General features: G+C 42.0%; 1 protein-coding gene across 6 annotated transcripts in view; it reads right to left on the reverse strand.

Moving 5' to 3' along the window:
* Positions 1-27,196, reverse strand: part of TBC1D1 (TBC1 domain family member 1) — a 1,125,494-nt gene that overhangs the window by 664,305 nt on the left and 433,993 nt on the right. The gene's annotated exons all lie outside the window — the stretch shown is intronic.

Genomic DNA, 27,196 nt, shown 5'->3' on the forward strand with positions numbered 1-27,196 from the left:
GACTGTATAGATATTCTTCTGGCGTATTCTTGCCTTGAACACATTCCCAAGAAATAGCACACTGTAAAAACTGCCTTCTTCTCCAGCCTACCACTACCCAGTAATATCACAAGAAGTGTTGGGAGGAGGAGCTCCGGGTGCTGTGAGAAGACAGTGGCTAGTTTGGGAAGGAAACTATAGGTTGCCTACCTGCAGGAGCAGGTCGCTTCTGCACTGTATGATAGGCAATGCTTTTTACTGATCGCAGTTCCAGAGCTGGCAAAGGAGCAAGCCCAGCCTAGTGCAAACTTTACTGATCTGGTGGCAATTGTAATATTAGTTAGAACATCAAGATCGTGCAGCTGTTGGCATCTTTGCAACTGACCACTGCCGGTTGCCCCCAAAACAAAAATACCATCCCAACAGCACACACACCATGTTGAGGGTACTCTGAAAGCACTTGGGTGAGGAGAGGGGAACGGTGAAGTTGAAAGTTATGACAATGTCCCCTGGGGCTTTCCTAGAGAGAGCCCGCATGCAGCTTGATCTGAAGAGAGCAGACCCAGTCATATGCAAGACATCTGCAGTACAGCCTACACGTGATGGCACTGCTGGTGCTGTCTTGAAGGTGCTCTCAGGAAGAAGAAATTAAACAACTGAGATTGTGATGGTCATGTTATTTTGGCCTTTAGCCCATTTATTTAGAAAAAACAAGGTAAGATATCCCTGGACTTTGCTTAAATTCAAATATTGAGATGAGGCCCATTGATCAATCTGTGCCACGAGGTGCCGCTTTAGAGGACTTATCATCTGAATCTTTAGGGGAGCTTGAAGGAATGATGGTGGAGGCTTGAAATGGGTGACAGTGGGCAAGAGGTGGATCACGTCACGATGGGAGCAGAGGGAAGCAGCGAGATAGCTTTCTAGCACAAATTTATGTGCAGTGGCAGCAAGGAAGCACTTCATACGCCATCACCAAATCCATAATGTAATTCAATAGAACAAGGAACACATACTCAAAATGCAACGTGCTTGACCGGCAAGCCATGCAAGCAAAGCCAATCATGAAAAAAAAGCAGAAAAAGCAATGGTTGAGGGTGCTGGGCGTAAGTTTTTTTTTCTCTGTATTGTACTTCTTTTTTAATAATTGACAACCTAAGATGTTCAAAAGCTAAAGAAGTCTGAAGCCAGACCTCAAAAGGGCGTTGTCAAAGGAGAGGAACACCTTCTAAACACTTAAATTAAGACAAGCAAGATTTCAAAGGAGCTCACGAGTAGTGTTTTTTTGCATGAGTGTGATGTGAATCCCTCAAGCATTTCAAATTGTGATTTTGGGGCTTTTGTTTCTAATGAAGAAAGCTGAGAAATCTTGTAGGTTCTCTTGCGCTATGAAAGTTGTGCAAATTACACATCACTACAAGATTTAATAGTCATCACAGTAACAGAGCTAAGAAGAGGCACATTGGTAAACCCCACATTTCCACAGCAATGCCCCTGATTTTACATTAACAACCTGTTTCGTGCTCATGACGGCTCCACGCCCTCATGAGTCACGGGCGGCGTGTGCTCATGCCGGCGTGGAGCAGTCATGCCGCTTCCGCTTCGCCCACACAGGACTAATTCCCCTGTGCGGGCGAATTAGTGAGTGGGCCGTCATAAGTAGGGGAGCGCCACGCCCACCCCCTAGTCCCTCCCGCGCCGCTCCTGAATTCGCGGCACAGGGAACGGGTTAAAACAAGCTCAGTTGTTTAGAAAAAAGACAATGATACAGGGAACATTTTTATTTGAGCAAAATTGAGCATCCGAACAAGTTTTACCTTGTACTCAAATGTAAAAATCCATATAGTAAGTCTATGGGAGCTATGGGTTCATTAATGTCTGCAACTGTATGTCATGGATTCAATGCCACAGCGCTAATCTGTATTAAACCGTTGAAGCACAGCTGCCTATGTTTGCTTTTAGTCACATTACATCACTAAAAGCCCAGGACCGCTGTTAGAGACTTTACAATAGGAATCATCAAAAGGGTGTAAATGCAAAATGTAAGAAACATTCACAATTCAAGATAGGATACAGTCAGCTCAGTTCATTAAACTTTATTCGATTTTACAATAAAATCATAAAAGCACAATAAAATACACAATTTGATCAAAAAGTGCATTAATCAATACAATTACAAAAATAATACCACATTAAAAACATGAGACAGGGTTTTAATTAACCCGTCAATCATTTCTTGTTGTCACTCCCATGAGTTTTAAATGGTCGACTAATTTAGAAAAGTTAAAAGTCAGGATATTTATCTTTTCCTTAACATCAAAGACTGGACAATAAAATTTAAAACAGCAATATTGATCATAGGTGAATCAAGGCGCTGAAGAAAAATCAAACCCTCCGTATGGGACTTGAATGATTTCTCTCTAAGAACGGGGCATAAAAAAACGTAATCTACAAGAAGCATACAATGGACAGATAACATGAAATGCTTAGTGGTTTGACAAGAAGTCCCATCACAGGCACAACTTGGCAATGAAGCAAACCAAGCTCTCGTAACTGGAAAGGCACGTAAATAAAGAATCATTAAGTCGCAACCCCGACTGATAAAATCTGTGTTGTGGGGTTTTAATCCACAAAAGATAGGGTTCCATACTATTACATGTGGCAAGCAAAGTATAGTGCTAGATTGTTACCATATTAATTACTTTCTCCAGCCTTGTGTTTTCTCTTAATTCTAATATTGTAGCTTAACCTGAGCCTTGGAAGAGAAATTGATATCAGCTTTGTTTGGCCATAAATGTGTCATCCCAAGATCTTGGAGTGAGTTTTTAACATAGTTTAGCCATGGGATAGACTGCTTGTAACTAGATCACCATAAATTTCAACTCCGGTGCAGACAATCATTTAACACAAAGCAAAATAGGTGCCAGTCCTACCAGGTCTTCAAGAAATGCTAGCCCTGCTTCATTGTGAGTAATAAAGCTCGAAGTGTCCGGAAGAACCAAAATGTGGCAGGAGAAGGCAAGAATGACGGGTAGACCTTCGGTCGCCATCTCTTTTCTGGGAGGTGTTTGGATGTTAAATCAAGGAACTATTCATAAACCTTATGTTTCACAGATATGATAAGAACTTAAAAGAGATGTAAAGACTAGTGCAGCAATTTGGAAACACTCTATGGTGGTCTCCCAAATCTCACCTTTTCATCACAATGAAGGCAGTGGTAACTACAATAATGAAGTAAATAGTGGGTTAAACACACTGGTACATGTTTCTATATTTTAAATAGACTCAAAGTACAAATCTTAAAAACTGCAGATTTATGCAAGGTTGTTTATCTAATCTTTCATCGATAAAGTATAATTACACCAAACACACCAACTTCAAATTTGGACCAAGGTTGGATGGGAATAGGTGGATGCAAGAAACATCTTTACTGTAACTAATGTTTGTAAAGTGTAGAGGTAAAGTCTCTTTTTGGACAGAAAAAATTATAGTCACCAAACATTTCCTTCACTTTCGGAATACATTTTTGGGCATGACATATTTGGTACTCCACAGAGTTCCCCACAAATCTGGTTTTAGAATAGGCACCGAATCGAGGTACCGAATCAGGGTTACCTCAATATGAATACTTTGCTAGGCAAAGGACTAGGTTTAGAAAAGTCAATGATGCATAAGTTCACAATAGGAAAACCTACATATGCCAGACATGTTTTATAGTGCACCCTATTGGATGTAGCTGGCCAAGAATGTGTTGTATTGATAGACTGAGTCCAGACAGTAAACAGAATTCGATTTAGTTAAGCAGTCTTAGCCTGAAGAAGAAGGACTGAAGCTGGACATAAAATCGATCTTCCATGAAATCAAGCAAAATACATTATATACCCCAGCTAACTCATTCATAAAATAGAAAGCGTTTCCTGAGATATAAAAGATTCAATAGACAACAGTACCGTAGTTGACTTGTTTCCCTTCAGTGAATATGTTTTGTTATGTTTGGCTCTCAGTGTGAGCTATTACAGTGAATACTGAATTCAATTGTTTTTTACTACTGACACACATATGGGGAAGTGTTCAATTTCCCTGTCTCCACCCCCTCACCCACTGTTGTACAGAAGTAGACAAATTCGTACTGTCCCAATCTCATCAGTAAGGGTTTGCGCAGACCTGTACTGATGGGGGACTGCAGCCTACGCCAACAGCTCCTATCTGGCACATACATACATACAGTTCAGTTCATAAACTTTATTAGGATAGGCTTTGTATCCATAAAAGTACAGTACAATGCAAACAATATAGATGACAGGAGAAGAGTAACAAATATTAATACAAATTCCAATTTATAAAACACAATATTACAAGCTTGGGATTGCAAATAAGATACGATCATTATCAGCAATACTAGACTCAACCATTCATAACTAAAAACTCAAGAGTTGAGCATTGACATGCGTGCCCTAGTAGCAATTCTCAAGAATGTGCTTAAACGAAAGATCACCTCTTCATCGGTGAGGGCAAGCATGCGTGAATAGGCAAATTCCAAACTAATAGGCCCGCTCCTGTTGAAAAAAGGATAAAGAAGCCCCTTGCCCTATTTCAAGTAATATTTGCAAAAAAGGAGGAAATGTTGAGTAGACCCGTCGCAAGGACAGGACACTGAATCAAGTTTCGGTTGGTAGCCGAGAGGGAAACACAAGGTGAATTTGACTGTCCCTGCTCTCAAGTGAAATATAAGGCTTCTTTCCCAGTAGCTCATGGGTAAAACAAGATAGGTTGGTAAAGAGTGGAAAGACCGCTCCAGCGACATGTAGCTAGAAAGGAGAGATTTCTTCGATTCCAGGGCAGTTCTTTCAGTGCTATATGACAGATAAAGGGCTCTTCTGAGATCTTTTTCATGCACGGTTTCAGCTTTACCAGGATTTAGGAAGATACAGCCTTTGTTGATGCTGCATAAACTCTGGTAACTCCAGATAGCCAGGGAATATCCTTCCTCTTCTCACACTTCAGACAATCAGTAATAATATCTCTGGTAAGAGATGCTGCCTCATTCTTCCAGATCGATAACCAAAACAGAGCTGGTCAGGCATGTATAAAATCAATTATGCAGTTTAATTTTAATTCTTTGTGGCATACATAGTGTGGAGTAGAGGTTGGGATACCCAGCAGCTTCCTACAGAATCTGTTTTCTTCCTGCTGGATGCAGGTACTGTTCGCAGTGCCCCAAATCTCAGCTCCATAGGTGGCCAAAGGGACACATTGTGATTTAAAATATTTTAAGATTGCTAAAATGGCACCTGTGTGCTTTGGGGGGGAAGGCTAAAGATTAAGTTGGTTGTCTTTGAGAACTTGCTCCTGGAATGGATAAGATGCTCAGTCCAGGTGCCGTTTGCAATAAAGACCATCCCAAGATAGGGACATTTACAGGTGCTTATCAGTTTTTGACTACTTACAACAATAGAACTGAGCTGGCCTTTCCGCAGGCCACAGGACATTAAAAATGATTTGCTAAAATTAACTCTTAGGTCCAGACTATCCATATAATTAACAAACGACTGTACTAGAATCCGCAGGGAGTTAGGGGTGCAGCATATAAGAACTGCGTCGTCGGGCGTACAATAACACAGGGAGAGGTTTCCCAATAATCATAGGGACATCTTGGGACATGGATACTAATGATTTGTTCAATCCATTAATATACATATTGAAGAGGAGAGGGGCCAAGACACATCCCTGCCTGGCCCGTTTTCAGACCTTAATTGGCCCTGAAACCTCTCCAACTCTGCCAATCCTCACTTGAGCCTGGAGGTCTCTATGAAGGTAAGCCAGGAAATGAACCAGAGGCTTATCCAACAGGATAGCCCACAGCCTTGACCTATGTACGAAGTCAAAGGCTGAGGACAGATCCATAAAAGCCAAGTAGACTGGAGATTTCCATGCGATGGTGTATTTCCCAATTACAAGGCAGAGTTTAAGGCATTGTTCGTTAGTGCCGACCTTGCTGTGGAAGCAAAGCTGGCAGGGCTCTAAAATGCTACATTCCTCTGACCATTCCAAAATCTTTTTATATAAAACTCTGCCCAGTATTTTTTAGGGTATTGTCGATCAGAGAAATGGGCCTATAATTACTGGGCTCCGATCGGTCCCCCTTTTTGAATATAGGGACGATGATACTCTTCGCCCAGGAGTCAGGTAACGGGGCATGCGTTAGATTATTGAAAACATTCAAAAGAAGCAGTGCCCAGAAATCCGATTTCCATTTAATAAAATCTATTGGTAGCCCATCAGGGCCAGGGGCCTTATTCCCAATACTCTGTTGAATGGCTTCTTCTACTTCAGGAAGAGATATCTGGAAGCTAGTGAATGGGCCATATTCATACTGGTCGCCTCTAAGAGGGGGGTAGCATAGATTTTAGAAAAATGCGATTCCCAGGACTGGCTAGAAATGGTACAACTGATCGGAGTTATTAACTGGCCCATGGATCGGAGATCCCTTACAGCAGAGCAAAATAATTTACCCTTTTTGTCAGTCGTGACCTGCAAAAGGGTTTCCCAACAGACCCTAAGGAGTACTCCCTTCCGATTGTAAACTGCCAGATTGTACTTCTGCCTAGCCAGTCGTACATCTGTAACACACCTAGGATCATCTGACAACACCCTGCGCAAGTTCCTATTAGCCCATGAACATTCATCACCAAACCATCTTGGGCCCTGCTATTTCAAAGATAGCGGGTTCGACAAAAGGGTTTTGATGGCCAGAAAGAGTTTAAAGAAATCATGGACTACCTCTGGGTGCGGGGTTTGAAATGACAAACAGGAATTAATGAGGGCCAAGTTGTCCTTGGCTAGTGAGTTAATTAAATCCCCGTTAGCAATGCCCCTCCAAATTAATCTTAAGTTGTCGGTCGATGGCGTTAAATCTCTAGCCCCGCATTTTGTTGAAAACGCGGGACTACATCCTCCTCGGGGACCTCAACTTCCACCTGGAGAACAACAACGACCGCAACACCACCTCCCTGCTTGACAACCTCGCCAACCTCGGACTCAAGCAGCTGGTGACCACCCCCACCCACCTCGCCGGACACACACTCGATGCCGTCTTCTCCTCCAGCAAGGACATCGTCTTCAGCCACGCCACTGGACTCCACTGGACGGACCACAGCTGCGTCCACTTCACCTTCAAGAGACCCACGATCCACCACCACCAGCAACAGGTTGCTCGAAGAAGCTGGACCAAGATCACAGCCGACCAACTCGCCGCATCCCTGAGCCAGCACCCTCCGGCCAGCTCAGCGAACCCCAGCCAGGCCGCCGACAACCTCACGAAGTGGATCAGCAACTGCGCGGACGAACTCGCCTCACTGAGGACCCCGCCTAGCAGACCCGGCAGCAAGAAGGCCCCATGGTTCACCGACGAACTCAAGAGCTCCAAGAAGAACTGCAGAGCCCTTGAGAAAGTCTGGAGAAAGGAGCCCACACCGGACAACAGGACCACCCTCAAGATCGCCACCCGGAAGCACCACCAACTGATCCGCGCCGCCAAGAAAACGGCTTTCAAGAACCGACTGGACAACAACGCACACAACTGCAAGGAACTCTTCAACATCGTGAAAGAGCTCTCCAACCCCAACGCCGGAAACAACGAAATCACCCCATCGCAAGACCTCTGCAACTCCCTCGCCTCCTACTTCCACAACAAGATCGCGGACATTCACAACAGCTTCAGCACTCAACCGACCCACGCCACGACCACAGCAACACCGCCCACCACCATCCTCCGAGCCTGGACTCCGATCAGCACAGAAGACACCATCCGCATGATGAACTCCGTCCACTCCGGATCCCCGACCGACCCCTGCCCCCACCACGTCTTCAACAAAGCCGACGCTATCATCGCACCCCACCTGCGGGACATCATCAATACCTCCTTTGACGCCGCCACCTTCCCCGAGAGTTGGAAGCACGCCGAACTCAGCGCTCTACTCAAGAAACCCACAGCAGACCCCACCGATCTCAAGAATTACCGCCCCATCTCGCTACTCCCGTTTCCAGCCAAAGTCATCGAGAAGACCGTCAACAAACAGCTGGCCGCCTTCCTGGAGACGAACGGATCCCTCGACCCTTCACAGTCCGGCTTCCGAGCCAACCACAGCACCGAGACCGCCCTCATCGCCGCCACCGACGACATCCGAGCCCTGATGGACAACGGAGAAACAGCGGCCCTCATCCTCCTAGACCTCTCCGCAGCATTCGACACTGTCTGCCACCGCACCCTAGTGCAGCGCCTCAGCAACGTCGGAATCCAGGAGAAGGCACTAGAATGGATCATCTCCTTCCTCGACGGAAGAACTCAGAGAGTCGGCCTACCACCGTACAAGTCAGAGGCCACCGAAGTCATCTGCGGCGTCCCTCAAGGATCCTCGCTGAGCCCTACCCTCTTCAACGTCTACATGAGCCCCCTCGCGGCCATAGCTCGCCAACACAACATCAACATAATCTCCTACGCCGACGACACCCAGCTGATCCTCTCCCTGACCAACGACCCCGCCGCCGCCAGAGCCAACCTGCACGAAGGGATGAAAGAGGTAGCCGAGTGGATGACGACCAGCCGTCTGAAACTGAACTCAGACAAGACGGAAGTCCTCATCCTGGGCTCCTCGCCCTCCGCCTAGGACGACACCTGGTGGCCCCCCGCCCTGGGCACCGCACCCAAACCGACAGACCACGCACGCAACCTGGGCTTCATCCTGGACTCCTCCCTCTCCATGACCAGGCAAGTCAACGCCGTCTCCTCGTCGTGCTTCAACGTCCTGCGCATGCTTCGGAAGATCTTCTGGTGGATCCCCACGGAGACCAGGAAGACCGTCACCCAGGCCCTCGTCACCAGCCGACTGGACTACGGCAACGCCCTCTACGCCGGAACCACCATCAAGCTCCAGAAGAGACTCCAGCAGATCCAGAACGCCTCGGCCAGACTCATCCTCGACATCCCACGAAACGACCACATCTCCGGACACCTGAGAGACCTGCACTGGCTCCCCGTCAACAAGAGAATCACCTTCCGGCTCCTCACTCACGCACACAAAGCCCTACACGATTAAGGCCCGAGCTACCTCAACAACCGAATCAACTTCTACGCACCCAAACGCCACCTCCGATCGGCCGGCCACGCCCTCGCCGCCGTCCCACGCATCCGCAGAGCAACAACAGGAGGAAGGTCCTTCTCCTACCTGGCCGCCAAGACCTGGAACTCCCTCCGGCTGACCTGCGTCTGACCCAAGACCACCTCGCATTCAGGAAGAAGCTCAAGACCTGGCTGTTCGAGCAGTAACGGCACCCCCCCCCCTTAGCGCCTTGAGACCCTACGGGTAGGTAGCGCGCTCTATAAATGTCATTGATTGATTGATTGATTGTAAAGCTAATCTCAATGCTATTTTAATAGGGTTATGGTCCAATGAATGGTAGCTACGACCTCTGAGTGAGCTAAGTAATCAAGGATCAAGGGAGAAATAAAAACAAAATCTATTGTGGACGAATACCCCTGCCTCTGAATGTCGGGGTGGTTATTAGTCACATGTGATGTGCCCATCTGATCCATAACATTACCAAGTTATGGGAGCTCAAAAACACTGCCAGCTCAACACCCCTTCAGGAGGAAGGACCTAAGTTATATTGCTCAGCACCAGAGTGCGTGTCATTGAGTTTTGCATTAAAATCTCCTCCTCAAATAATTCCAAAGGGATTGCCCGAGCGTTGCTGATAGTCTAAATTGGAAACAAAAGCAAAAAGCTTAATAAAATTCTTGTTAGGAATAGAAAAAAAAGTCATTATTATAAAAATGTACCAAATAAAAAGAAACTCTTCTCTTGAACAATACGATTTGTAAATTACAACTGTGGGTTGGAAGTATCTTAAAACTTCCACCAGCTGCTATATTGAGCCCACTAAAAAGGCCCCCTAATGGGCGGCCCTGTCTATGACGAGATGCCACTATACTAATGCAATGAAACCCCTCAAAGTGTAAGTCATATGTAGCCCACGTCTCCTGGAACATTACTATGTCTTGTTCTTTGACTAAATGCAACCAGTCCTTTTCATCGACCTTAGACTGTAACCCCGCTACATTCCAACTAAGACTGTTCAGGTCTATTACTCTATCAGCTCTAATTGGGGATGATCATCATTATCATTGGCGGTTGTTACTGTGATTACAGAGGGATACTCCATATAGGGCTGCTGATGCTGCTGAACAGCCATCGGAGGTGGTTGTCAATCCTGAGCATCTAGACTCAATAGGGCATTAAACCTATTAGTTATCAGAGGCATGGCGTGGGCATCCCTGAGGGGTTTGGTGGGTGGCTTATAAAAATAACTCAAAGGGAGTGCGCTAATATATGTATTTTGCGTGTAAGATGGCTCAGAAATACTCAATAGGCGGCGAACCATTTGGGGTCTACGAAAATTAAGAACAACACAATCGCCATTTATGTTCTTATCGGCGGGACCAACCCACCCTACCCTTCTAGCCATAAGAATGTTGTTCATGTTAGAGGGGGGGACCCCTTATGTTTGCAAAGCCAGTCTACAGACTACAGACTTGTTGCGCAAATCTACCCAGTACTCCCTTTGTTCCCCAGCTAAAAAGGGAACCCCAGCCAAAACCAACACATAGGGGAAGAAGGCAGGGGGTAGACTTAAAACGTCAGGATTGTCTCTCAGACAGGCATTCCTAGGACAGTTTAAAGTATCCCTGCTAGCACTTTGAACACTTGCAGGGACACTGGGACATTGTTGGGTGAGACTGCTGCTTCCTACTGCTAGGACTGAATTATCTGTGTTTACCGGAAAAACACCCTGTCTTGCCCAATGATCACTATGGGAGTTTCGCCCAGATAATACAATTTGTCGGCGGAATAACAGGGGTAGTATATTTGTAAAAAGCAGAGCTGGAGTGTAAAAGAGGTGGAAGTGGTCCATCCCTGCCGGTGTTATGATCAAAGTTCACATTCCTGCCCGTTGGGTTAGCCAGTTCAGCGTTCAAGGATTCCAATTACCCCCACAATAAAATGAAGTTCTTCTCAATTAACTTCTTGATGTCAGCCAAGGCGTTATCAATAGGATTAAATACGGAGGAGAAAACAGCAGCATCTCCCACAACGCCTGAAACAGCGCCTGTCAAAGTCAGTACTGGCTGGGTTGGGGAAAACATCAGTCTGGGTACCCACTGAAGTGGTGCGACTGGCCACGAGATTAGCTGCATTATTGTAGGAGTATATTTCAAAACATAAGGTGCTACAAGGGACTTGTTTCCAAGACGTTGACTCTTAGTTAGCGAGTGGTTTAACAATTTCCACCCTATTGTATCCACAGGATATCAGATTTGTTTTAAAGCAACATAAATGCAAGGAAGGTAAAGATAAAAAAGAGCTAGAGAAAGTGGGTTTGTTCTGAAATAAATCTTTACTTAGTAAAAATGACAAGGGATGGAAACATAAGTCAATTCAAGCAAAAAGAGTCATGAACTAAGAAAGACAATCAATTTCTCTATAATTCATAACCCTAAGTATCAGCTCCAAATGGTTCAAGCAAACAACCCAAATTAAACAATAAAACGTGGTTGTAAGATGGCGTCAGGCGACAGCATTAAAGGAGATGATAACTCGATGTCGACGTTTCGGTCTTGGTTGTGTTCATCAATAAGACCATCATCAGGACGATGTTATGTTTCAATGCTGTAAACAACTCCCTATATAAAAATAAATCAATTATTATTATAAACCTATTAAAAACTAAGTCAATTAACAATTTTGTCAACCCTACAAAAGCTCTGTATACATATAACAAGAAAATTGTAAAAAATATAAAGAAAAGTATCAACCCCTTCCTGGTGATACCTCCATACAGTCTAAAAATCAAATAAACAGTCAATATGACTGAGTGCAAAGTAATGCGGATATTTAGGTATAACAACCTGGATAAAACATTCAATCCAACATTGATGAATAATTTCAGTTAAAAAACAATCTATAATCTTTACTTGGAAAATCTTCAGCAAAGAATTTGTGAAAGACTTAGCCTTAAATGAATATCATGATGAAAACCCTTTAACATGTATATTCTTCCATTTGCATCAGGACATCTTTTTCAGGGCATTTGCACAGATGATTAGAAGACATACTTCTTAAAATGCACCTAATATTGGGTACATCATATAGGCAGAACAACAATGTATTGAATAGGCAACAATTAGAGGATCGTGCTAAAAAATAATTCAGAACAAATATTATATACCTAAGAGCACAATTACATTTTTATATATAATCAATGGACAGGTTAATGACACAACACAAAATTTATATATACACTCGAGTTTGTCAACGTAAATCATATTCTTATGTCACGACATTGAGCATTGAACTCACGCTCTAGGCATAAATAATTGTCAATGTCATACCGGAGAGTGTTTGGAAAGGGCCGCATTAGAGTGTTCAGGCGGTCTGTGGGGCAATCTACAGGGAGAAAAAGGACCCAATCAGTCTATATGACAGAGACCGATGGTAAATCGAATTCAAATGAATTAAATAACAATTACCTTTTAACTTTTAACTAGGCGGAGGTAGGCCCACGTTTTTCAAATGTATTGGTTAGTCCAGGCCAACTTGTGCACTGTTTAATCTGGAACCAATGGAATTAATTCATATTAGGATATTAGAAACGCGTAGGAATACTAAATATAACTAGTCTAAATTTACGAAAAAAATCGCTGTTAGAAAAAGGAGACTTTGCGCAGTGGTTAAAAATTCGAGTGCTAAGCGAGTAGAAGTAGTAACGGGGCTCAACGATTTTTAAGTAAGGATTGAGAGCATAAAACATCACGAATTGATTTAAAGGGAAATGATTTGATGTAACTAGCAATACTGATCTAAAGCGCAAAGCCTCGCATCTAGCTTCAGGGTGTACTTACTTTCTCGAAAACTCCAGCAACACGGAGAGATCAACTTCGGTTTGTCGCAATACACAGACTGAACCAATGGCTGGGGATGTTTATATTGGCCGACCCGGAAGTGATTCGAATGCGAAAAAATACGAGAAAATTGCTCTCTGACGCTTAAATGATAGATTTTTGGAGCAACCAAGATGATTCAGAGTCTAGTCAAGTAACGGGCATGTAAAAGTAGATAAATAGTGAAGAAATCGGGTGTTATTCGCGTTCAAAAAGGCCGCCATATTTGAACTGGTAACAATGCCAGAAACTAACAGTGGACAATTCGTGAGGTAAAAAGATGGCCATATTGGAATGGGAATAAATCTAAACTAGTCAGAAAAACGAGGGGAGGGTTGATGTTACAACGGAATTCTGATTTAAAGATGACAAAAACGATCACAAAAGGTACATATTCAGCCCTAAACAAGCATTAATTAAACAGACATTCCTGATCTTCATACGGAGGACATATCCAACAGTTCAAGTTTGCTTGCTACTTTTTTTTAACTAAGGCACGCAAGCGCGTGCCATTCTGTGTAGGAATTGAGGCCCCTTTTAACCGAGTCGGCTAGGCAAATCCAGCGTTGCTCTTTAATAGTTAATAGGTGATCTACATTCGGTTGACGAATGTTGGGTTTAATGACTTCTACAACCCACCAATGAAAATCATTCTCGGTGTGGTTTGCAAGAGAAAAGTGCTCAACCAGTGGAGCATTTTCCGTATGACAGCGGATCCTCGATTGGTGTTGTAGGATTCTTTTTTTAATATGTTGAGTTGTCTTACCGAAATACCTCATGCCACATGGGCATTCAATGCAGTACACGACATTTGTCGTATTGCAATTCGAAAAATTCCTAAGTTTATAGCATTTGTTGTTAAGCTCAAATTGCTTGATGTTGGAAGTAGTATTGCATGCCAGACAATGATTACATTTGTAATGTCCCTGCAAGGGACTAAGTTGTCGCATATTGTCCACAAGGTTAGAGTCTTTTTTGTACTTGTACGCATGGACTAGTCGATCTCTAAGATTTTTAGCTCTCTTGAAGGCAAAAAGTGGCTTCTCAGTCAATTCAGGTAAGTCTGAGAGCAGAGACCAGTTCTTAGAAATCACTTTTTTGATGGAGTTCGTGGAAGTCCCAAAAGTTGTAACACAAACTAGTTTTGGTTCTGTAGCTTTGGCTTTCACTTGTAATAGTGATTCTCGATTATTATACCAGGCCCGTTTTAAAGAATGTTTCAAAAGCCTGTTGGGATAGCCACGGGCCAGTAGTTTCTGTTTCAATATACCAGCTTCCTTGAAATAATCAGTTCTTCTTGTGCAGTTTCTGCGAAGACGCAAAAACTGCCCAAAGGGCAAACCATCCCGCAAGGCCTTAGGATGGCAGCTGTCATATTTCAGCAGCGTATTTTTAGCCGTGGGTTTGGTAAACAAGGTCGTGTACAGGGTGTTCTCTTCTGTCACTTTAATGGTGATATCTAGGAAATCTATACTCAATTTATCCGAAACTAGAGTGAACTTAAGATTGGGGTTCTGAATGTTAATCCAATCATGAAATTCTTTCAATTCTAGAGGGGTTCCATGCCAAATGAAAAAAATATCATCTATATAACGTAACCAACATCTAAGGTTGGTTACGAATGGGTTGTTCAAGCCATACACGAATGTATCTTCAAAATTGGAAACATAAATGTTTGCTATATCGGGCGCAAAAACTGCGCCCATGGCTACTCCCTTCTGTTGCTGGTAGAAGGTTTTTTTGTGAATGAAGAAATTTTCACAGAGAGGTATTCGCAGGCAATCAATTATAAAGGCAGAGGGAACCTGATGTGGTCTTTCCCTACTCTCCAGAAGTGAAAGTAAGATGTTTAACACTTCCTCTTGAGGGATGTTTGTGTATAGACTTTCAATGTCCATACTTACTAGAAGTTCATTGTCACTATCAAAGGGGATGCCTTCAACTTTATTAATGACTGCCATAGTGTCCCTTATGTAGTTCTCTTTCTCTGTAGCAAAAGGGCGGATGAAGAAATCTGCATATTGTGCCAGGGGCTTAAGAATAGAATTGCACCCTGACACAATAGGACGCCCAGGGGGACTGGTTATGCTCTTATGAATTTTAGGCAGTATATATATTGCCGGGACTGTGGGAGCTTTGTTGATTAAAAAAGCTGCCTCCTTTTCACTTAACCAACCACTGTTGACTCCTGTAGCTGATAGATTTCTGATTTTAACTTCCAGTTGTGATGTTGGATTACCTGGGAGTTTTTTATAATTGGCCGCCACTGAAAGTTGTGTTTCTAGTTCTGAGTCGTATGCTTTCTCATCCCAGAGTACAATCCCACCCCCTTTATCAGCAGGTTTAAAGATGGTATCTGGGAGGGATTGTAGATGTAATAGGGCTTGCTGTTGTGCTTTATTTAGATTAAACGGAACCCATTTAGGATGTTTAAAAAGATGTTCAATCTCAGTCAAAACAACATTTTCGAATGTTATGATTTCTTTAGCGATTTGATTGTTGGTCGGGAAGAAGTTGGAAGCCGGGCGTAGCCCAGTCACATCGACCGTTTGAGGTGTATCCCTGTTCGCAAAGAAATTTTTAAGGCGCACAGTTCTGAAGAACTTGTAAAGTTCTAATTTGGTAATGAACAGTTCATTTTTATACGTGGGGACAAAAGATAATCCTTGTGAAAGAACAAATATTTCATCAGTAGAAAGGGAGTGAGAGGATAGGTTAAATATTGGTACACTTACATTCTCTCCTACCACTCGTAATACTGGTTCCGGGTCCGTCTGTACCCTGGGGTATAGTTGTTGCGACCCCATCCTCTGCGCGATTGTCTCAATTGGCCTCGGACTGGTTGGCCTTGTCCTCTCTGGCCCTGTCCTAAAAAAGGTTGTCTTGACGTAGATGGTTGTTCTTGCGCCCCTCTTTGTTGGTATTCAGGTCCAACCTCGTTTTCAGACTCCGAATCAGTGCCTGAAAAGGTGACCCTTTTAGGGTGGCCACGAAAGGAACCTTGCTGTTGTCCTTGAGGTTGATAGAAATCTTTGTTGAGATAAGGATAGGTTCTTTCTTTATTATATCTTTTTATGTCTAGTTGTAGTTTAGACGTCTTTTTTTGTTGGTTAAAGATTTCAAAGTCCTTAATGGTCTGTGAGATTTTGTCTAACAGTGCTTTAGCATTCACAATGCTGGAATCTGAGTTAATTTTCAACTCAAGTGCTTCAATATCTTTGACCAGATTTTTAATGTGTTTGAGAGCTGTCTCTATGCTCAGCACCATCCAGGTGCGTGAGCATTTATTCAAAGCAAAACTGAAGTGTAATTTGAAGTCTTCGTCTTCAGTGAAAATGATTGGGATGTTTCTAATCTGAAGGCCAGTAGGTATAATATTGGCGTTAAGGCAATCAGTTAAAAACTTAGCATGTAGCTCTGTGCGAACTAATTTTTTGCGTAATCTTTCCAACTGATTCAAATCGGATTCACACGGTAATGGGACTGAGGGTCCTTTGTTACCTAGTAGTGATGGACCTGAAGAGATTTTCTGGATGTATTCATCTGTATAGGAAAGTGTCTCGGCTTCAGACATGAACGTTGCCGACTAACACAAAATCTAAGGACTATGGAGACAGCAGTCTCACTGTTTGGAAAACCACTTAAAAAAGTGACCCGCAGCAGAAAATGATCTGCGCCAAAACAAATTTTCTCACAGGGGAGACCCAATAAACCCTTGTAGGCTTGGGCAGTTTATATTTCAAAACATAAGGTGCTACAAGGGACTTGTTTCCAAGACGTTGACTCTTAGTTAGCGAGTGGTTTAACAATTTCCACCCTATTGTATCCACAGGATATCAGATTTGTTTTAAAGCAACATAAATGCAAGGAAGGTAAAGATAAAAAAGAAAAAACATAACATCGTCCTGATGATGGTCTTATTGATGAACACAACCAAGACCGAAACGTCGACATCGAGTTATCATCTCCTTTAATGCTGTCGCCTGACGCCATCTTACAACCACGTTTTATTGTTTAATTTGGGTTGTTTGCTTGAACCATTTGGAGCTGATACTTAGGGTTATGAATTATAGAGAAATTGATTGTCTTTCTTAGTTCATGACTCTTTTTGCTTGAATTGACTTATGTTTCCATCCCTTGTCATTTTTACTAAGTAAAGATTTATTTCAGAACAAACCCACTTTCTCTAGCTCTTTTTTATCTTTACCTTCCTTGCATTTATGTTGCTTTAAAACAAATCTGATATCCTGTGGATACAATAGGGTGGAAATTGTTAAACCACTCGCTAACTAAGAGTCAACGTCTTGGAAACAAGTCCCTTGTAGCACCTTATGTTTTGAAATATAAACTGCCCAAGCCTACAAGGGTTTATTGGGTCTCCCCTGTGAGAAAATTTGTTTTGGCGCAGATCATTTTCTGCTGCGGGTCACTTTTTTAAGTGGTTTTCCAAACAGTGAGACTGCTGTCTCCATAGTCCTTAGATTTTGTGTTAGTCGGCAACGTTCATGTCTGAAGCCGAGACACTTTCCTATACAGATGAATACATCCAGAAAATCTCTTCAGGTCCATCACTACTAGGTAACAAAGGACCCTCAGTCCCATTACCGTGTGAATCCGATTTGAATCAGTTGGAAAGATTACGCAAAAAATTAGTTCGCACAGAGCTACATGCTAAGTTTTTAACTGATTGCCTTAACGCCAATATTATACCTACTGGCCTTCAGATTAGAAACATCCCAATCATTTTCACTGAAGACGAAGACTTCAAATTACACTTCAGTTTTGCTTCGAATAAATGCTCACGCACCTGGATGGTGCTGAGCATAGAGACAGCTCTCAAACACATTAAAAATCTGGTCAAAGATATTGAAGCACTTGAGTTGAAAATTAACTCAGATTCCAGCATTGTGAATGCTAAAGCACTGTTAGACAAAATCTCACAGACCATTAAGGACTTTGAAATCTTTAACCAACAAAAAAAGACGTCTAAACTACAACTAGACATAAAAAGATATAATAAAGAAAGAACCTATCCTTATCTCAACAAAGATTTCTATCAACCTCAAGGACAACAGCAAGGTTCCTTTCGTGGCCACCCTAAAAGGGTCACCTTTTCAGGCACTGATTCGGAGTCTGAAAACGAGGTTGGACCTGAATACCAACAAAGAGGGGCGCAAGAACAACCATCTACGTCAAGACAACCTTTTTTAGGACAGGGCCAGAGAGGACAAGGCCAACCAGTCCGAGGCCAATTGAGACAATCGCGCAGAGGATGGGGTCGCAACAACTATACCCAAGGGTACAGACGGACCCGGAACCAGTATTACGAGTGGTAGGAGAGAATGTAAGTGTACCAATATTTAACCTATCCTCTCACTCCCTTTCTACTGATGAAATATTTGTTCTTTCACAAGGATTATCTTTTGTCCCCATGTATAAAAATGAACTGTTCATTACCAAATTAGAACTTTACAAGTTCTTCAGAACTGTGCGCCTTAAAAATTTCTTTGCGAACAGGGATACAACTCAAACGGTCGATGTGACTGGGCTACGCCCGGCTTCCAACTTCTTCCCGACCAACAATCAAATCGCTAAAGAAATCATAACATTCGAAAATGTTGTTTTGACTGAGATTGAACATCTTTTTAAACATCCTAAATGGGTTCCGTTTAATCTAAATAAAGCACAACAGCAAGCCCTATTACATCTACAATCCCTCCCAGATACCATCTTTAAACCTGCTGATAAAGGGGGTGGGATTGTACTCTGGGATGAGAAAGCATACGACTCAGAACTAGAAACACAACTTTCAGTGGCGGCCAATTATAAAAAACTCCCAGGTAATCCAACATCACAACTGGAAGTTAAAATCAGAAATCTATCAGCTACAGGAGTCAACAGTGGTTGGTTAAGTGAAAAGGAGGCAGCTTTTTTAATCAACAAAGCTCCCACAGTCCCGGCAATATATATACTGCCTAAAATTCATAAGAGCATAACCAGTCCCCCTGGGCGTCCTATTGTGTCAGGGTGCAATTCTATTCTTAAGCCCCTGGCACAATATGCAGATTTCTTCATCCGCCCTTTTGCTACAGAGAAAGAGAACTACATAAGGGACACTATGGCAGTCATTAATAAAGTTGAAGGCATCCCCTTTGATAGTGACAATGAACTTCTAGTAAGTATGGACATTGAAAGTCTATACACAAACATCCCTCAAGAGGAAGTGTTAAACATCTTACTTTCACTTCTGGAGAGTAGGGAAAGACCACATCAGGTTCCCTCTGCCTTTATAATTGATTGCCTGCGAATACCTCTCTGTGAAAATTTCTTCATTCACAAAAAAACCTTCTACCAGCAACAGAAGGGAGTAGCCATGGGCGCAGTTTTTGCGCCCGATATAGCAAACATTTATGTTTCCAATTTTGAAGATACATTCGTGTATGGCTTGAACAACCCATTCGTAACCAACCTTAGATGTTGGTTACGTTATATAGATGATATTTTTTTCATTTGGCATGGAACCCCTCTAGAATTGAAAGAATTTCATGATTGGATTAACATTCAGAACCCCAATCTTAAGTTCACTCTAGTTTCGGATAAATTGAGTATAGATTTCCTAGATATCACCATTAAAGTGACAGAAGAGAACACCCTGTACACGACCTTGTTTACCAAACCCACGGCTAAAAATACGCTGCTGAAATATGACAGCTGCCATCCTAAGGCCTTGCGGGATGGTTTGCCCTTTGGGCAGTTTTTGCGTCTTCGCAGAAACTGCACAAGAAGAACTGATTATTTCAAGGAAGCTGGTATATTGAAACAGAAACTACTGGCCCGTGGCTATCCCAACAGGCTTTTGAAACATTCTTTAAAACGGGCCTGGTATAATAATCGAGAATCACTATTACAAGTGAAAGCCAAAGCTACAGAACCAAAACTAGTTTGTGTTACAACTTTTGGGACTTCCACGAACTCCATCAAAAAAGTGATTTCTAAGAACTGGTCTCTGCTCTCAGACTTACCTGAATTGACTGAGAAGCCACTTTTTGCCTTCAAGAGAGCTAAAAATCTTAGAGATCGACTAGTCCATGCGTACAAGTACAAAAAAGACTCTAACCTTGTGGACAATATGCGACAACTTAGTCCCTTGCAGGGACATTACAAATGTAATCATTGTCTGGCATGCAATACTACTTCCAACATCAAGCAATTTGAGCTTAACAACAAATGCTATAAACTTAGGAATTTTTTGAATTGCAATACGACAAATGTCGTGTACTGCATTGAATGCCCATGTGGCATGAGGTATTTCGGTAAGACAACTCAACATATTAAAAAAAGAATCCTACAACACCAATCAAGGATCCGCTGTCATACGGAAAATGCTCCACTGGTTGAGCACTTTTCTCTTGCAAACCACACCGAGAATGATTTTCATTGGTGGGTTGTAGAAGTCATTAAACCCAACATTCGTCAACCGAATGTAGATCACCTATTAACTATTAAAGAGCAACGCTGGATTTGCCTAGCCGACTCGGTTAAAAGGGGCCTCAATTCCTACACAGAATGGCACGCGCTTGCGTGCCTTAGTTAAAAAAAAGTAGCAAGCAAACTTGAACTGTTGGATATGTCCTCCGTATGAAGATCAGGAATGTCTGTTTAATTAATGCTTGTTTAGGGCTGAATATGTACCTTTTGTGATCGTTTTTGTCATCTTTAAATCAGAATTCCGTTGTAACATCAACCCTCCCCTCGTTTTTCTGACTAGTTTAGATTTATTCCCATTCCAATATGGCCATCTTTTTACCTCACGAATTGTCCACTGTTAGTTTCTGGCATTGTTACCAGTTCAAATATGGCGGCCTTTTTGAACGCGAATAACACCCGATTTCTTCACTATTTATCTACTTTTACATGCCCGTTACTTGACTAGACTCTGAATCATCTTGGTTGCTCCAAAAATCTAACATTTAAGCGTCAGAGAGCAATTTTCTCATATTTTTTTGCATTCGAATCACTTCCGGGTCGGCCAATATAAACATCCCCGGCCATTGGTTCAGTCTGTGTATTGCGACAAACCGAAGTTGATCTCTCCGTGTTGCTGGAGTTTTCGAGAAAGTAAGTACACCCTGAAGCTAGATGCGAGGCTTTGCGCTTTAGATCAGTATTGCTAGTTACATCAAATCATTTCCCTTTAAATCAATTCGTGATGTTTTATGCTCTCAATCCTTACTTAAAAATCGTTGAGCCCCGTTACTACTTCTACTCGCTTAGCACTCGAATTTTTAACCACTGCGCAAAGTCTCCTTTTTCTAACAGCGATTTTTTTCGTAAATTTAGACTAGTTATATTTAGTATTCCTACGCGTTTCTAATATCCTAATATGAATTAATTCCATTGGTTCCAGATTAAACAGTGCACAAGTTGGCCTGGACTAACCAATACATTTGAAAAACGTGGGCCTACCTCCGCCTAGTTAAAAGTTAAAAGGTAATTGTTATTTAATTCATTTGAATTCGATTTACCATCGGTCTCTGTCATATAGACTGATTGGGTCCTTTTTCTCCCTGTAGATTGCCCCACAGACCGCCTGAACACTCTAATGCGACCCTTTCCAAACACTCTCCGGTATGACATTGACAATTATTTATGCCTAGAGCGTGAGTTCAATGCTCAATGTCGTGACATAAGAATATGATTTACGTTGACAAACTCGAGTGTATATATAAATTTTGTGTTGTGTCATTAACCTGTCCATTGATTATATATAAAAATGTAATTGTGCTCTTAGGTATATAATATTTGTTCTGAATTATTTTTTAGCACGATCCTCTAATTGTTGCCTATTCAATACATTGTTGTTCTGCCTATATGATGTACCCAATATTAGGTGCATTTTAAGAAGTATGTCTTCTAATCATCTGTGCAAATGCCCTGAAAAAGATGTCCTGATGCAAATGGAAGAATATACATGTTAAAGGGTTTTCATCATGATATTCATTTAAGGCTAAGTCTTTCACAAATTCTTTGCTGAAGATTTTCCAAGTAAAGATTATAGATTGTTTTTTAACTGAAATTATTCATCAATGTTGGATTGAATGTTTTATCCAGGTTGTTATACCTAAATATCCGCATTACTTTGCACTCAGTCATATTGACTGTTTATTTGATTTTTAGACTGTATGGAGGTATCACCAGGAAGGGGTTGATACTTTTCTTTATATTTTTTACAATTTTCTTGTTATATGTATACAGAGCTTTTGTAGGGTTGACAAAATTGTTAATTGACTTAGTTTTTAATAGGTTTATAATAATAATTGATTTATTTTTATATAGGGAGTTGTTTACAGCATTGAAACATAACATCGTCCTGATGATGGTCTTATTGATGAACACAACCAAGACCGAAACGTCGACATCGAGTTATCATCTCCTTTAATGCTGTCGCCTGACGCCATCTTACAACCACGTTTTATTGTTTAATTTGGGTTGTTTGCTTGAACCATTTGGAGCTGATACTTAGGGTTATGAATTATAGAGAAATTGATTGTCTTTCTTAGTTCATGACTCTTTTTGCTTGAATTGACTTATGTTTCCATCCCTTGTCATTTTTACTAAGTAAAGATTTATTTCAGAACAAACCCACTTTCTCTAGCTCTTTTTTATCTTTACCTTCCTTGCATTTATGTTGCTTTAAAACAAATCTGATATCCTGTGGATACAATAGGGTGGAAATTGTTAAACCACTCGCTAACTAAGAGTCAACGTCTTGGAAACAAGTCCCTTGTAGCACCTTATGTTTTGAAATATAAACTGCCCAAGCCTACAAGGGTTTATTGGGTCTCCCCTGTGAGAAAATTTATTGTAGGAGTGGCAGCTTTTAAGATTTTTGGGCTTGGGCACCCCAGCGTTCCTCTTTCTTTTTCCTGGTTGGGTTTTTGCTTTGGTGCTCCTTTGGGGGGGGAGGGGGGGGGGGGGGGGGGCAGCCGTGCTCTGGTATTAATGCCAGTCACATCTGGAACATCCCTGGTGCGGGGTCCCGGACTGGGCGATGGTAAGTCTGAGAGAACAAGACCGGCTGGCGGGGGTGGTGAGTTAGGGGAGCATTCAGGTGTTGCTCTGGCAGAGATCAAGCCCCCTAATGATAGGCGGGAGTGTAAAGAAACAGGGTCCAATGACAGGCGACGATCTGTCAGTTCAATTTCATGAGTCAACAGGGACTCTGGCCTTACAATGAAAGCGTCCAGTGTCCCGGCTACCCCTTTGCATTTGCTCGCCATTCAAAAGGCTCAAAGCAGTCTAAATATAGCCCCTCAAGTAGACACACTATTAAATTATATATAACAATTGAGGTCGTAGTACCTTGTGACACAAGTGCAGGGATTGTTTTCCAGGGTTAAAAATATCAGGGGGTGGCCCAGCCCAGCCTCTTACGTCCCCTGACGGGCCAGGCTTTCCCCTGCGTGAGTCCCGCAAAGCGGGTGCCGCAAGTGGTGATGTGTCATTCACCCAGCGCAGGTGCGGCCATTAGGTAGGTGTCAGCAGGGATTCCTGGGACATGCGGTCCCCCACAGAGATCACGGCGTCCTCCTGCAGCAACATAGCGATATATATATATATATATATATATATATATATATATATATATATATATATATATGGTATCTGAACCTTCCCCAACAGGAGAAAAATGAGTCGCACAAATTCACAGACTTTTCTGATGTTTAATCAAGGTTGGTATGTAAATTAATTCAGTCCCAATGCATTTCGGCACGTCACTTGGCCTTCTTCGGGGGAAAACAGATCTGCAGACATCAGCACGCTTTGCCTTTCAAACCCAGCTGAATCCTTTTGCTTAATTTATACTTGCCATCGGTGGGCGTTTCATTTCACTCGCAAGGTTCTCTGGTTTTTGTAGGCTGGATGTCTGACATTCACCTTGAATTTCGATTCCGTGACCTCCCCACACGCCTCTTTAGTGCGCGATGAGGACTCTTACCAGGCTATATATATATTCAGTCTCTCTCCCACCAAGTCGGAAAAGAGTGTGACCATGCTCGGGAGGACTGAAAAAGCGGCTTTATTTGATAAAAATGCACAAGCATAAAAAGGGGTTCTCGGAAACACTCAGCGGACGCGTTTCATCCTTCAAATGGATTCCTCAGTGCCCGTTTCAGTTGTGTCCTTGTGAGGGGTTCTTTGCTGTGTTATATCAGCTGTGACCACTCCCAGTCACATGATCACGCCCCTCCCCTGCCTCAAAGGTGTGATGCTCCTTGTGCTGTGCCTGCTCCTCCACTGCATGCTGGACAATGTAGTTCATATATACATATATCCTGCAAGATATTTCCTACTTGGACCAGACCTCTGCAAAAAATTGTGTGAAATTGTGCGCTTGCGTAGTTTCCATAATTCTGCATAATTTGCAAACAAAATCAAGCAAATTGCGGAAACAAAATAGAAAATTGGAGCCATCCCTACAAAGGGACTGGGAGCAAGGGACGTTGGGTACCAGCCTTTTAATGCAATTGACTGCCTTTCGGAACCTCAACGAGACAAGCTGGAAAATAGGAATTAGGAGTCTTAATGGGCAAATCAAATCAGCCACTAACCTAATAACTACATACAAACCTTGTAAACACACCAAATGGATAAGGAATTAGAAAATCATAATTTCACAATTTGTCCAAAGTTATGTTAGAAAAACATTGAGTTTTTGAAAAGTTACTCTACTAACAAAACATAATATATTGATGCATAACTCAAGGTGGAAAGGATGCATAAGTAACACTCTGCAAATAGGAATATTTTATCTGGCAGTGGAGGATACAATTAGGCATCATATCACTGTCTGGCTTTAAAAGACAACATTTTCACTAGCACAGCAAAGGTACAACTTACATGCCAACGTTGAGTAACGAGCACCCTTACTCCTGATCCAGAAATGATAAGCATCTATCACACAGACCAACAAACTCAAGGAAAATAAAATGTAATACAAAGAAGATTAAAAAAAGCTACCAAAAATATATACATGAGCCAGAAGGTGATAGCGATACACTCGTATCCTTAAACAGCTAGAATTGCATCTTTGAATCCAAATAATTGAAAATCATAAGACATAGCTTGTAAATACGCAGTACTCTGACATCAACACTCGCTCGAGAAAGAGGCAATGCTCGAGTTAAACTGGCTCTTGCAAGTTTTGTTGGTCACTACCAAACTTGCAAACCCACTCATTAGCCACTTCCAAGTAAATGGTTCCCAGTTCATAGTCCAAACCGTGCATGCTTTGCTTGCTTTTAAACCAACAACCATAAATCAAATCTATCACTATGCCACAAAGAGCATGCATGTAATCTGCCACTAGGCATTGGATAGATAGAGATATATATATATAATGTATTTTATTTGGAGATAGTTCATAAATCAAGAATTAAAAAGACATTAAACAGATTAAATACATTTATACCACAAACCACACACCCACATCGTAAAAAAATTAATCGATATTTAAAACCATACACAGTAAAAGCAACAATGATACTAAAGTGCAATAATTCACATCCTTACTTATAAAGTCTGATTTAACATGGTTTTTAACATAGATCCGTTTCCAGCACCACAACCGCTTTCAACCCAAATTCTCCCACAGAGCCTTAAACTTTTTATAGATGCCTGTTCTTAGCGTGCACTTTATTTCGTGCTCCTTTATCCTACCCAATTTACTTAGTAACTGTGTAATAGTTGGGATATCCTCGATTTCCACCTCTGCAGAATCAACGACCGAGTGGCCAGGACCAGGATGAATATCTGTTTTTTTTGTAGGATAGATACTGTTAAAACTGCTGAGTATCCTAAAACCATTGTCTGAGGGTCCAGAATTTGTGGGACCTTCAGTATATCCTGGCAATAATTATTAATATTCTCCCAGACTCCAACTAATTTTGGACACCCACAAATAATATGGGTCTAATTCCCCCCTCCCTCTAAGTTACATCTAAATCAATTTGATGAAATCTGAGGATTCATTTTCTGCAAAAATTCGGGCGTACAATACAGCAGCCATTTAGTATGAAATTGCTTCTGCTTACAATTAGCTGCTTTCAACAAGGAGCTATTAAACGTATTGATCTGATGCCAATCTGTACTAGAAATGTGTAACCCTTCCTGACTTTCCCACTTCATCTGTGCCTTCTGACAACCATTATCTTCTCCTTGAGTCCAAATTAGGGAGACCCAGCCACTTATTGAAATGTGGGGAGCATGGTTTACTATACACCCTGCGACATTGCCAACATCGCCGATAAGTGTGGGGTTAAGTTCAGACAAAATGCAGTTGATCCTAGCGAATGACTATTGCAAAATAATTTTACTTTGCTTAAGCCGCGGTTCTATTTCGGCCCAGGTTTTCCACTCTCCCTGCAAGAAGTCTCCTATTTTACTAAAACCCTGACTTCTCCAGTTCGCCGTAATTGCTGGGTCTGGAAGTAAATCTTGACCTTCGTAGATATCCAAGAGGTAGGTTTCTGCATTTAGCGTGGGGATCGAGAAATGCCTAAACAATAGTTTTTTCCGTTTAATGGGTTTTATATCTTACTTTTTTGGGGATTTTTATTAAGCGCATAAAATCTCCGATTAAATATTCTTTGTAAATCAGATCTAAGAAGAAATTATCATACCTATTGATGTTTAAAATATTTGTGGATCTGTATAAGGTGTGTGCAAAATTAGCATAAAAATACTCTTTCAGATTAGGAAGTGCTAGTCCCCCTTCTGATACTGGCCTGATGAGCGTTTCCATTGACAGCCTGGAGGCCTAATTAGCCCATAGAAATGTAGAAAAGAGGCCTTGGAATTCTTAAAAAAAATTCATTTGAACTGCATTAGAAATGGCTAAGAAGAGAACATTGCAAAGATGGAGAATCATCATGTCGGATTATAGCAATGCGGCCTATTAGTGAAACCGGAAGTTCTTTTCATTTTAACAATTTACTCTTTATCTATACTACTATTATAAAGCGAGAACTGTGAACCTTTGAGGCGGGTAAACTCGGGAACCACTGCGCCAATCCAAACACCCAATACATCATTGGAATTGTCAGGGTCTGCAGAGTGACATAGGCTGTATACCACAAAAAAAAATACGTTCTTTAAAAAATATACGTTAAAAAAAAGAAGTAGTCCCTTGGAAGTAGCGCCGGCCGTGTGCGCTAACGA

Source organism: Lissotriton vulgaris, chromosome 3_2, assembly GCF_964263255.1.
Source record: "Lissotriton vulgaris chromosome 3_2, aLisVul1.2, whole genome shotgun sequence".
Lineage (NCBI taxonomy): Eukaryota > Metazoa > Chordata > Amphibia > Caudata > Salamandridae > Lissotriton > Lissotriton vulgaris.